The following is a 10,605-nucleotide window of genomic DNA, read 5'->3' on the forward strand; positions in this document are numbered from 1 at the left end:
ATTCCAACATATGTTCCATGCGGGAACGCTTTGCACCGCGTTTACTAGCCATCTTTCGTGGGCCAACAATTGCCAGGTAACCTACACAGTGATCAGCAATTACACCTGTGAGCACAATGCTATTTGTCACCTAAATGGGACCTATCCAGGTCCTTACCTGTACGTTGGGGGGGGTACACAAACTGGCCGTAAGCACCACGCAACTGGGACCGCGCCACACCAGCTAGCCTGGGCGTTATGCTTGCGAACTCTAGCCCGGCGGCCCACAGAAACAGTGAAGTGCAGGCCTGTCTGTGTCCCCTTACAGCGATACCCTCTGTCTCGCCTCCTTCTGATCTAGTATGAAGAGCACCCCCACTATGTACTCCTATGATGAAAAACCAGGTCAGCATGTGCTATGAATAAACAACAATAAACTTGGATCCAACTCATACAGTCTTGATATTCACCGTAATAATCCCTATGTGCCACACACAGTTACCTTGTTATATGATGCCACTATAAACACCCCTTAAATCCCCCCTGCCACTGAGGACGCTCATATAATTTGCCACGAATCACAAAAAATTGCCCATGTCACAAAGAAATGCGATCCAAAATTGTAACCTCCTGTTATTAAGTGATTTGCCCAGTGTCACAGGATGTTGAGGGGACTCCGGGAGTCGAACCTAGTTCCCCCGTTCTAATGTCTGCAGCTCTACCCGCTAGCTCACATTGCTTTCCCCTACTGCCTTTAAGGAATTGCCTTTTCAGTCCAAAGCTGTCCCAACTGAGCTATTTTTACCTGCTGCAATAAATTACCAGTCTCCTCGGAGACTATCGAAAAAATTGTAAAGTCGATTATACTTCAAGTTGCCACAGCGGGGTATTGAGTAAAGTTTTCAATAAGCAATAATCGCGCCTACGTTAGACCTCATTAGCTATGATACTGCCACTGCGCAAGGCTCCTACAAAGCCACACGGATTCTGTGAATATTTCCACAGATTCCCCCTTCCCGGTACCTTAAAGGCGCGTGCGCGCACCTTACTTAAATCCCCGGTGCGCCGTTCAACTTCCCAGGTATCTGCCGGTTCCGTCCTCCGCACGTTTACGCCAGCTCCCGCTTCCGCTCTACGCCGCATCAAAGATCACGATCCGCGTCGGGGAAAAAAGACAGGAACGGCCGGCCACCACGTGCGTCACTTGGAACTTGTAACTAGAAAAAGACACAAACAGTTTACAGCCTCCTAGAGGCTGGGTGAGGCAGACCTGGGAGCGCGGGTCAAAGAGACCGACTCCCGCGCTCCCCGGCCTTTTAACCCTTAGTCCTGGCCAGGCCGGTTCTAACCGGCCTGACCCCTGCTCCCCCCGACTCAATCGCTTCCGGGTCAAGGGGGAGCCCCCTCAGGCCAATCCCCGATGTGGCGCGTCCACCGCGTCAGGATGACACGGCAAAGCGCGCACCATCAGGGAGAGGGGGGAGGGGGTCAGTGCCCCGCCATACCTGCGGCAGGGCCGATGACGGCCCCCGCCTTTTTCAAACCACGCCCCTCCTGATGACGTTCAAACTCACTTAAGGATGAATAGAATGCAGAGGCCTTTCTTTTCCACAACACCCCAGCACGTGTGGGGTTTGTTATCTGGTGTGGTTATAAACACTCGACATGTGCAAAGTGTGTTTGCACAACCTGCAACCAGTACACTCATATATACATAACTAGAACCAACATTTGCCCTTCTACCTTAGTCACCCTTCTATCTCAGTCACCCCGCTCTCTACCCCTGTGCTTCTTAGTACTCTTTCTTTCCTATTTAGCTCTCTCTGTTTCCTCTCCTCGCTATATCTATTTCTTCCTTTTATATACTCTGTCCCACTCTTTCTTAGGTACCCTATCTCATTTTGCTGCCCCTATTAACTCTCATTAGCCTTTCTCTCTTTTTCTTTAGCTCCCGTTGCTCCTCTTTTCACTCTGTACGAATGTCTCCTGCTTTCTTTCCCCCTCTCTCTCCGTTTCTCTCTCGTGCGAGATCTCCTCTTCATATATTTCTATATACACGCCCTCTATTCCTTCCGGTACAATGAAGCCACCCTAATCGCGTCATCCAGAGTATCGCTCTCTCCCCAGCTCCCCTCTCTCCATATAGGTCAGTCCTCTCCAGCTTTCTCCCTCCCCTCTGCCACTCAATAACTGTCGACCGATCGCACTCTCGCCATCTTTCTCGCAATAGGTCACCATGTTGCTACTTTCAGTGAAGTCACGCAAACATTTTAAGTGATGCTCGCCTAATGCGCAGTTTGGCAAAGTAATGATAACATTTCGCTCAAAAGATCTAGGTATGCCTTGGCCAGGCGGGACGCTACGACGAGGGGGTCGAGGTCGGTGACTTTTAAGGTCCATAGAAGACTACCATATGCCCCTTTACACAGTGTCTCCGCTTCGTGGTCACGGTTCTAAATTGCACCCCCCTCCGTTTCTGCTCGGGGCTTCTTTTTTCCCATAGTCTGTAGGTTGTATTCACCAATCTGCAATCCTACCACTTGTTTTTCTCTACTATTTTGTTGCGTTACTCAGTGGCATGGCCAGTGTGTCATGGGCCCTAGCGCAAGGAAGGAAATTGGCCCCTGTTTGAACTGTTACATTCAGCAATAATCTGGGCTAAAGGGCCACTCTGGTCTCTGGGCCCCGGTGCCACTGCACCTGCTGCACCAATGGAAGCGCCCCAGATGACTCTGCTTCACTTTAGTGGCCTCTGAAAATTGGTCCCCGGATTCAAAACTTCTCTTTGTTTGACAACTGCTTGGAAAGAACACAACCATGTTCTAAATTAATTGATAACCATAAAAATCCATTATTAGTAAAGTATTTACTCGGTTAGAATCCAAAAGATACCAGGTATACCAAAAATTAAGTTAAATTAATTAATCAATGATGAAAATATCAGCAACCTGAAACCTATTGAACTTGGATAAATACTTATATAATGGGGATAATGTGTATAACTGGGACACTTGCTAATAAAAGGGAGCACTTGACAAAGCCAATAGCCTGGCTTGGTGGCGCCAACACATGCTTTCACAAATGCTGATTTTTACAAGTGTACGAAAGGGGGGTTGACTGATTACGTCACTTTATCACCATGTATGCTAACAGTTACATTACACAATAAATGATGCCATGTATACAGGGCTTTAAGTGGGCCAGGTCTTGCCGGTGATTAAGTTTTAACAAGCATTTGCAATGCAATACGTCTCGCATTTACGTGAGTTTAAGCTATTGGCATTGTAATTGACAATGCCTTTTATTTATGTTTTAAAAAACAAGAATATTACCTGGTGTGTCACGCAGCTTACTGCTCATTTCCCCTCCATATTAAAGAACAGTAGATGTTTCAGCACCCAGGCTAATGTGCTGCATAGCTAAATACATATAAGGTCCCAAAGACGAGGCCGATTGCATTGCAAATGCTTGTTCAGTGGGGCAGTGCCAACCGCGATTCCCTCCTCCCATGGATAACAGGGGAGGTGCAATGGGATCACGGGTGGGAGGGGTGAGTGGAGGTCACCCTCACTAGGTCCAAATGTGATTTAGGGGAGTTGGAATGCTAATAAAGCTCTTACCTGCAAAGGCCTTTGCAGACCTGTCAGGTTACCTGCAACTCGCTGGGAAAATTGCCATCTTTCTAACGTTTTGTTTACGTGTTGCTAATTTGGAAGGTTCAAAAGAAAGAAATTGTGTAAAGTTCCCAGTGGCAGCTATTCCTCGTTTTGCTTTAATCGTCATTTAGACATAGTTGAGGCCACGTTCAAATACTGTTTTAAGTGATTGTGCTTGCTTTTTAGGTCTCGGCTAGGCAGCGCGCAAGCGCTGTCTCTCCGAAACATCAAGTAATCTAGATGTTGAGTGAAACTCCGCCTATTGCAGGGTAATATCTGCTGCTGCTCGCCATTTGTCTAAGGTCCGCATACCTCTTGTTAACTGGGTTTTTACTGGCTGTTGAGCCTACACTGGCTTCCGTTTAGACCGGAAGCAGCAGCGCCTTACTACTGTTTTCCTCCGCTTTTGTGTTTGATGTGTGTTTCATGGGAACTTCATTTTACGTTTTTTGAAGCCCAGCATGCTGAGTTGCAGTTAATGGTCTAGCTTCCTGGCAATACGGGTGGGTGCTCCCCCCACTTGAGGCGTGTAGGTGTCCGTATTGTCGCCTCCTGCCAGGTGGGGCACCGGCCTCAGCAGACTGTAAACTGCATCACCACCAAGTCATGCAGAGAGCGGCCTTTGGGCGTTTAAAACTGTCAGTCTTACTAGCGGCATTCTCTTCATATATGTAAGTGGTGGGGGTGATGCATTGCCCTTACAGCAAGCCTGTGTAACCGGCCGATCCTCACGAACTCTGCAGAAAGCCTATTCTAACTCATTCAATGTGACACGCAATGCCCTGTCAAACCCGACCGAGCTTGAAAGTGACCACCGGCCCGTCACTACTCGCATTAACCTCGTGTGCGGTTATTTACATGTCAGATGGCAGAGGGAGAGAGATTTAATAAATACAGAAACACGGCAACAGTCATATTTTGTCGGGTGGTGGTGCTTTATTCTCTACTCTGCCCCCAAATGTATTGTAAATTAGCTGCAGACATTCAACGCAGTTCGTTCTGCCGGGTGCAAAAAATCAAGGCTGCAAAGCTTTTTTCCTTTTATAATGACGGGTTTAATATGTGCCGAAAAGGAACACAAAGTGCATAAAATATGATTAGTATTTACTTTGCAGTAACGTTTAACTGCAGAGAAGAACACAAGAGAAAAATTCATGAAATAATAAGTAAGAGTAAGTATTGTATATCTAATATCTAATAAAGAACTAATGGTTATAATGGCAAGCAAATCTTTTTTCTTCAAATATTGAAACATCAGCAATCGATATCTCTACTGCCCAGGCACTTCAAGGGATAATTGGTGTGTTGCATTATGTCCGCCTCGCTCTAGTAATCGGAGACTACAGTAACACTAGCAGAAGAACCAATTTCATTATTTTTCCAACCCGTACTGGAAGCTCTGTTTGCATCAGTATTAAGGAAGCAGCAAACGTCTGTTCGGTTCACCAGTTCATACGGGGCGCGGTGTGCAGCTGTAGTGGTTGAGATGGGGTTCACACCGGGGAATGCAAGCACATGAGTCGCCGCGGTGGTAATGCAAACGTACACAAAAGTAGTTATTCTTAGTAGTTCAGTGGGTTTAAAGATGTCATTTGCCATGAACTGTTTTGTGAGTGGCTACTTTGTTTTTGCAAATTATTAATATACGTAGAAAATCAGTCTCATCATAGCACAATGGTTTCATGTAGTTCTGCTGCGACCAGCTGTTCAAAACTAAAGCATCAGCCACGCCAATCAGTTTGGCTTCAGATGTAAATAAAAGGCAATCCTGGTCTGGCAGTTCTTCCTAAATCACGCGATAGTCGCAGCCCAGAACACAATCTGCATTCATTCCTAGCAAGCCCTTTTAGGTCTTTGCTAAAGAACTGGTCTTTGAGAGGTGCAGAGCGTGTGAGGTAGTGTGTGACTGTTAGTCAGTGTGGGAGTTGATAACACATGACTGCTAGTATGTTATGAGTGTAAGAATCTCACTGTGTGACAGCTACTCTGAAAGGTGTCTGAGAGTGCTTTTGTTTAGGGTGGTTTGCTTCTGCACCGCAAAAGCTTCAACAGTTCATCTCATATTTTCATGAAAGCAATGACTGAAGACAAAGTGAGTACTAATGTAATAATGGATTGTTTTAACTCCTGAACTTGCGATGAAAAAAACCATTCCTAAGAGTTCTTTCCTCTGCTACTTAGCCTAGAAATTACTCTCCTGACGCTGTTCAAAGACTGGGGGGCATTCATGACCCAGGCTATACATTTATTTTCTTTCAAGAACAAAATGACGAGTGACCCACCAGCCCCCATTTTTTATCACTGATGCCTACGTCATCTATACAGCCGATTGCATTTATTGGTGTAGCCAAGCAGCTGCTTCCACAGGAAACCAGCCTGAGGCGGTTTGCATGGACCTTCCTGTTATGAAAGAAATCACCATTCAATGATGTTACATATAGTGCATCACTCCCTCTATTTCTCTCTTAAATGTACTCACTCTATTTATAACCTGCTTATCTTGCCTCAATCTAACTGACATTCATAAAACCATCATTATTAAACTATCTATACCACAACCATCTCTCTCCACCTTTCGCTAACAGTTTTTCTGAATTTACCTATCTTATTCTCTCTCTCACTTTTAACTATTTCTCTTCATGTTACCGCTCTATTAATTCTTAAAATAGCTCTACCTATTTCTATATTTCAAATCTTATCACTCTCTATATCGCTCCTTTTGACTCTCTCAATTGCTCTCAAGGCAGGTGAGCTATAGTTATTTTTATTTGTTAGAATTTTTTTTGTCAAAAAATATCCCAGCAGTAACATAAGTAATAGAAAATACATGAAGGAAGGAAAGGGTGCAGTACCAAAGACTGTTCCTTAGTGTCCCTGTGGAGTTGTAAAGGGACCTCTAATAGCTACATAAGGTACTGCATCCTTAGTGCAATTATAAAACAAAGATTGCAGCCAAGCTTACGTTTCCATTTGTTTTTCTTTTATTACTTATGCTACTGTTGGGATATTATTATTTGAAGAAAAACAAATCTAACAAGCAACAACATTTGCAATAGCCATAGCTCAAACTCGCACAAATCCGAGACCTATTGCATTGGAAATGCTTGTTTGATTTATATTTCAAAAATACGTGATTTCACTGTTTCACAAAAATACCCAAGGTCGTTGAAATGTCAGCCAAATTGCGAGACTGGTGTCACCTGCTTCCGGTGGTTCCCCCTCCCCTGCCCTGGGCCCCATCCCACCCCTGCACAATAATCTTTCTCACCAACAATTACTGTGGAATGTTGTTGCACCAGGTTGCTGATGTGCAGAAGATAACAGGGCAAGCCGGAGGCTCGATCACCGTTATCGCTTCAGACATGCTGGTGGGTGTTAAGATTTGTAAATCAAAAAGCAACTGCTATTGTCGTCACCGTGTCGTAATTCAAGACGAAAGCTAACACTGGCATCTCTGGCTTTCGAGATGTGAGCCAGCCAGCGCACGTCAGCTGAACACGTAAGGGACTGCCAAACGCTTGCATAACAAGGGCCCCGACTTCTAATAGAAGCCGTAGAACACAACCTCTACTGGATCTGGAAGATGAGGCAGACAGGGTATATGGAAGTAAGCGGCAGTAGAGGACCAAATTATGTGACAGGGTTCAGTAAATTATGAGAGGAGAAAGGGCAAATTATGTGGCGTGTAATGCTGCACATTTTGTGATAGTATTACTTGATTACTTCGTCATTTTTAAACTTAATAACATTCTTTGGAGATTGTTTGCACTTCATTAGTACTAGTTTAACACCCAAACATAGCAATAAGCAACAGAAAGGTGACCAACCTAGCTTTGCGAAGGTCCTTCGTATGACACTTGTTGTCAAATTTCTAGTAACTTAAGAACACTTTGGACAAGATTTTTTTTTATTTTTGTTGCTAAAATCTACAGATTATGCAGCAGATGATGGATTGTGTGACGAATGCGGCAAATCTATAACTATGCAAAAATCCCCATGGCTGCACAATTGCATAATTCCAGTGACCCTGGGTATAGCTATCAATAGTGCAGGAAGCGCAGTGGCACCGCAGGCAAAGTGTATTGGGGCTCAAGGCACCCACATTTTAGCTATATTTAACTATCCAACCAGTGGACTGTGGACCCATTTTCCTTGTTTGACCAGGGCCCTTGGAACCCATGCTGCGCCTCTGTGTGTGAACAGTGAAGTAAGATCAGTGCTTAATTTGAGCTGGTAGTTGCAAGTGGGGCCACCAGCACTTATTTTTGACCACTAGCACTTATTTTTCCTCATCACACTTTGACCCAGAACAAAAGAGAGAAAAACACAAAAGGGGGAAAGGAGGACGCAGAGAAATATGGAAATACAGGGAGAAAGGGAAAAAGCAGAGATGACAAAGAAAGTGAAAAAGATAGAGGGTGAGAGAGTGTCTGATGATGGATGAAAGATGCATGAAGGGCACTGAAGACTACCCAGCCTTGGTATTCAGCCCCACAACCTTCTGCAGCGCTGATGGTGGCTTCTTAGCAAAACTTTGGCCCCGGCACTTATCATTTTACAAATTAAGCACTGAACGATGTAGCTATTTGGAACCTCAATGGAAAAGCTGTGGTGAAAGCGAGCCCTGAGAAAATGACTGAAAGAAGAGCTTAGCAGAAGAGTGAGGGTATATTGAGGAAAGGGGCTCAGTTGGAACTGAAGTGCTGAAGGGTGACGAGAGAGGGGGGAACAGCAGCTGAAGTTTGGGAGAAAAAGAAAAGCTGATTCTAAAGTTGGAAAAAGGGACCTGAGATGACATAGAACAAGAGTTGCTCAGAGAAGGAAAAGAAGAACTAGGAGCAGAGGGGAGTTTGTGATGCAGGGAGTGGGAAGCAAGGATTTAGACTTGAGACACTTCTTCCAGCTACAAAACAGTCAGTGGAGTCTTTAGAAGTGAGGTAAGAGGTGCGGGAGCACACATTGGGCCACAGATAAAACTTGTGGGGCCACCTACAAATGTTATAAATGCACACACACTCTTAAAATGCTTAATTACGATGTTGTATATATATTTTACACACATATTTATATATATATAGATAAATCCACACATACTTATAAAGTCAGATTTACATATTTTCATCAAACAACGCTGTTGTGCAATGAAAGGTGGTTGGACAAGTTTATGTGTGCAAGTTTTTTTTCTGTGTTGGCTTCAGGTATAACCTGCAACTTTAGTGGAGGGCACAATGTGGGACTAGAACAAATAAAGAGGGGTATGGGCCCCATGTCCACCCCTTCTAAATCTGGCACTGGAAATTGTATTTTGTGTACAGTCGTGGCCGACATGGCTCAGGGGTGGGGAGGCAGACGTGGGGCTGCACGGGGTTGGAGGGACCGGCGAGAGCTCGCAAGGGAGGGGGGTCGCATGGGGACGTGTTTTAAATTATAAAAAAAACAACTTAAAACTTACCTTTACCGGGTCCCGCATCTTCGCTGCTGTGTTTGCCCCTGCTTTCCTGCCTCCGCGGGAACAGGAAGCAGGCATCCTACCTTCCCTCCCCTAAGCCAATCACAATGCTGCAGTCGCAGCATTGAGATTGGTTGGGACGCCAACCACACAGGCGTTTATTGGGAGGCCATTTTCTCCATGTAGGCTGCATGCATCCGATATAGAGAAAAAGGAGAGATCGCATGACTGGTTTGGTCGGCCCCAGAGGGCTGACCAAACAGTCAGTTCCCGCAGCATTGGGTTAGCCACTCAACCCCAGCCCTAGTGCAGACCCGAACCAACCAAATCCTTCTTCTTTCTTGCCGTGCGAGAAAGCAGAGAAGCAGAAACCTAAAATGGTTTTTATAATACCATTTTATATTTCTGCTTCTCATACTGCGAGAAAGCAATGGGGCGATGCTCCTCCGCCCACATGGAGAAGCAGCCCCTGTTTAAGTATCTCCTGCTTTAAACCTCCTTCACTCAGAGCTAATGTTGATAATGCATTCCCCTGATTTGCTTCACAAAATCTCCCTGCTTGTTGTCCCCAAATGTTCAGATGTCTGCCTCCTGCTGATGGTCTTCATGGCACTATATAAACACCATCCTCATTTTGGACTGGAAAGGTGATAGGTATACCCTTCTGTTGGAAAATTAGAGAGTGAAGCTGAAGGTCCAGACTGTGATGCACTATCAAATGTGCTTGCAGAGCCCGGTACTAGGCGGCCAGGGGAAGATTATGGCGGCGAGGATTGAGGTGCCTCCCCATACAGCTTGCAAGGCCAGGTACTAGGCTGCTAGTTGCAGATTCTGGAGGCGAGGATTGAGGCCCATCATCAGTGCTGCTTGCAGAACCTTGTCACTAGATAGCCAGGCCCAGATCTGGAGATGAGGACTGAGGTGCACCAGCATGCTGCAGTGACCTGCTGCTAGACTGTAACGGCAGATTCAGAAGGTGAGGACTGAGGTTCATCATCAGAGATGCTTGCAGGACCTGGTACTGGACTTCCAGGGGCAGAGCTGTGGGTGAGACTGAGGTCCATCATCAGAGATGCTTGCTGAGCCTGGAACTAGACTGCCAGGGGCAGATTCTGGAGGTGAGGGCTGAGGTCCATCATCAGAGATGCTTGCAGAGCCTGGTACTAGACTACCAGGGGCAGATCTTGATGTGAGGTCTGAGGTACATCTTCAGAGTAGCTTTCAGAGCCTGGTGCTAGACTGCCAGGGGTAGGTTCTGGAGGTGAGGATTGAGGTACATCGTCAGAGATGCTAGTGGAGCCCGGTACTAGACTGCCAGGGGCAGATTCTAGAGGTCAGGATTGAGATCCATCATCAGCGATGCTAGTAGAGCCTGGTACTAGACTGCCGGGGGCACATTCTGGAGGTAAGGATTGAGGTCAATCATCAGAGATGCTTGTGGAGCCAGGTACTAGATTGCTATGGTAAAAGTCTAGAGGTGAGAAATGAGGGCAGTCACCAGAGATGCTAGCGGAGCCTGGT

At 45.8% G+C, this 10,605-nt stretch overlaps 1 non-coding gene across 1 annotated transcript; it reads right to left on the minus strand.

The window, feature by feature from the left end:
• Nucleotides 1-804: 804 nt before the first annotated feature.
• Nucleotides 805-946, minus strand: LOC146812821 (U4 spliceosomal RNA). Its single transcript, XR_014967322.1, has one exon. It is a non-coding gene; the product is annotated as a U4 spliceosomal RNA (small nuclear RNA).
• Between the last annotated feature and the right edge of the window lie 9,659 nt (nucleotides 947-10,605).

This window comes from Triturus cristatus, chromosome 7 (genome assembly GCF_964204655.1).
Source record: "Triturus cristatus chromosome 7, aTriCri1.1, whole genome shotgun sequence".
Lineage (NCBI taxonomy): Eukaryota > Metazoa > Chordata > Amphibia > Caudata > Salamandridae > Triturus > Triturus cristatus.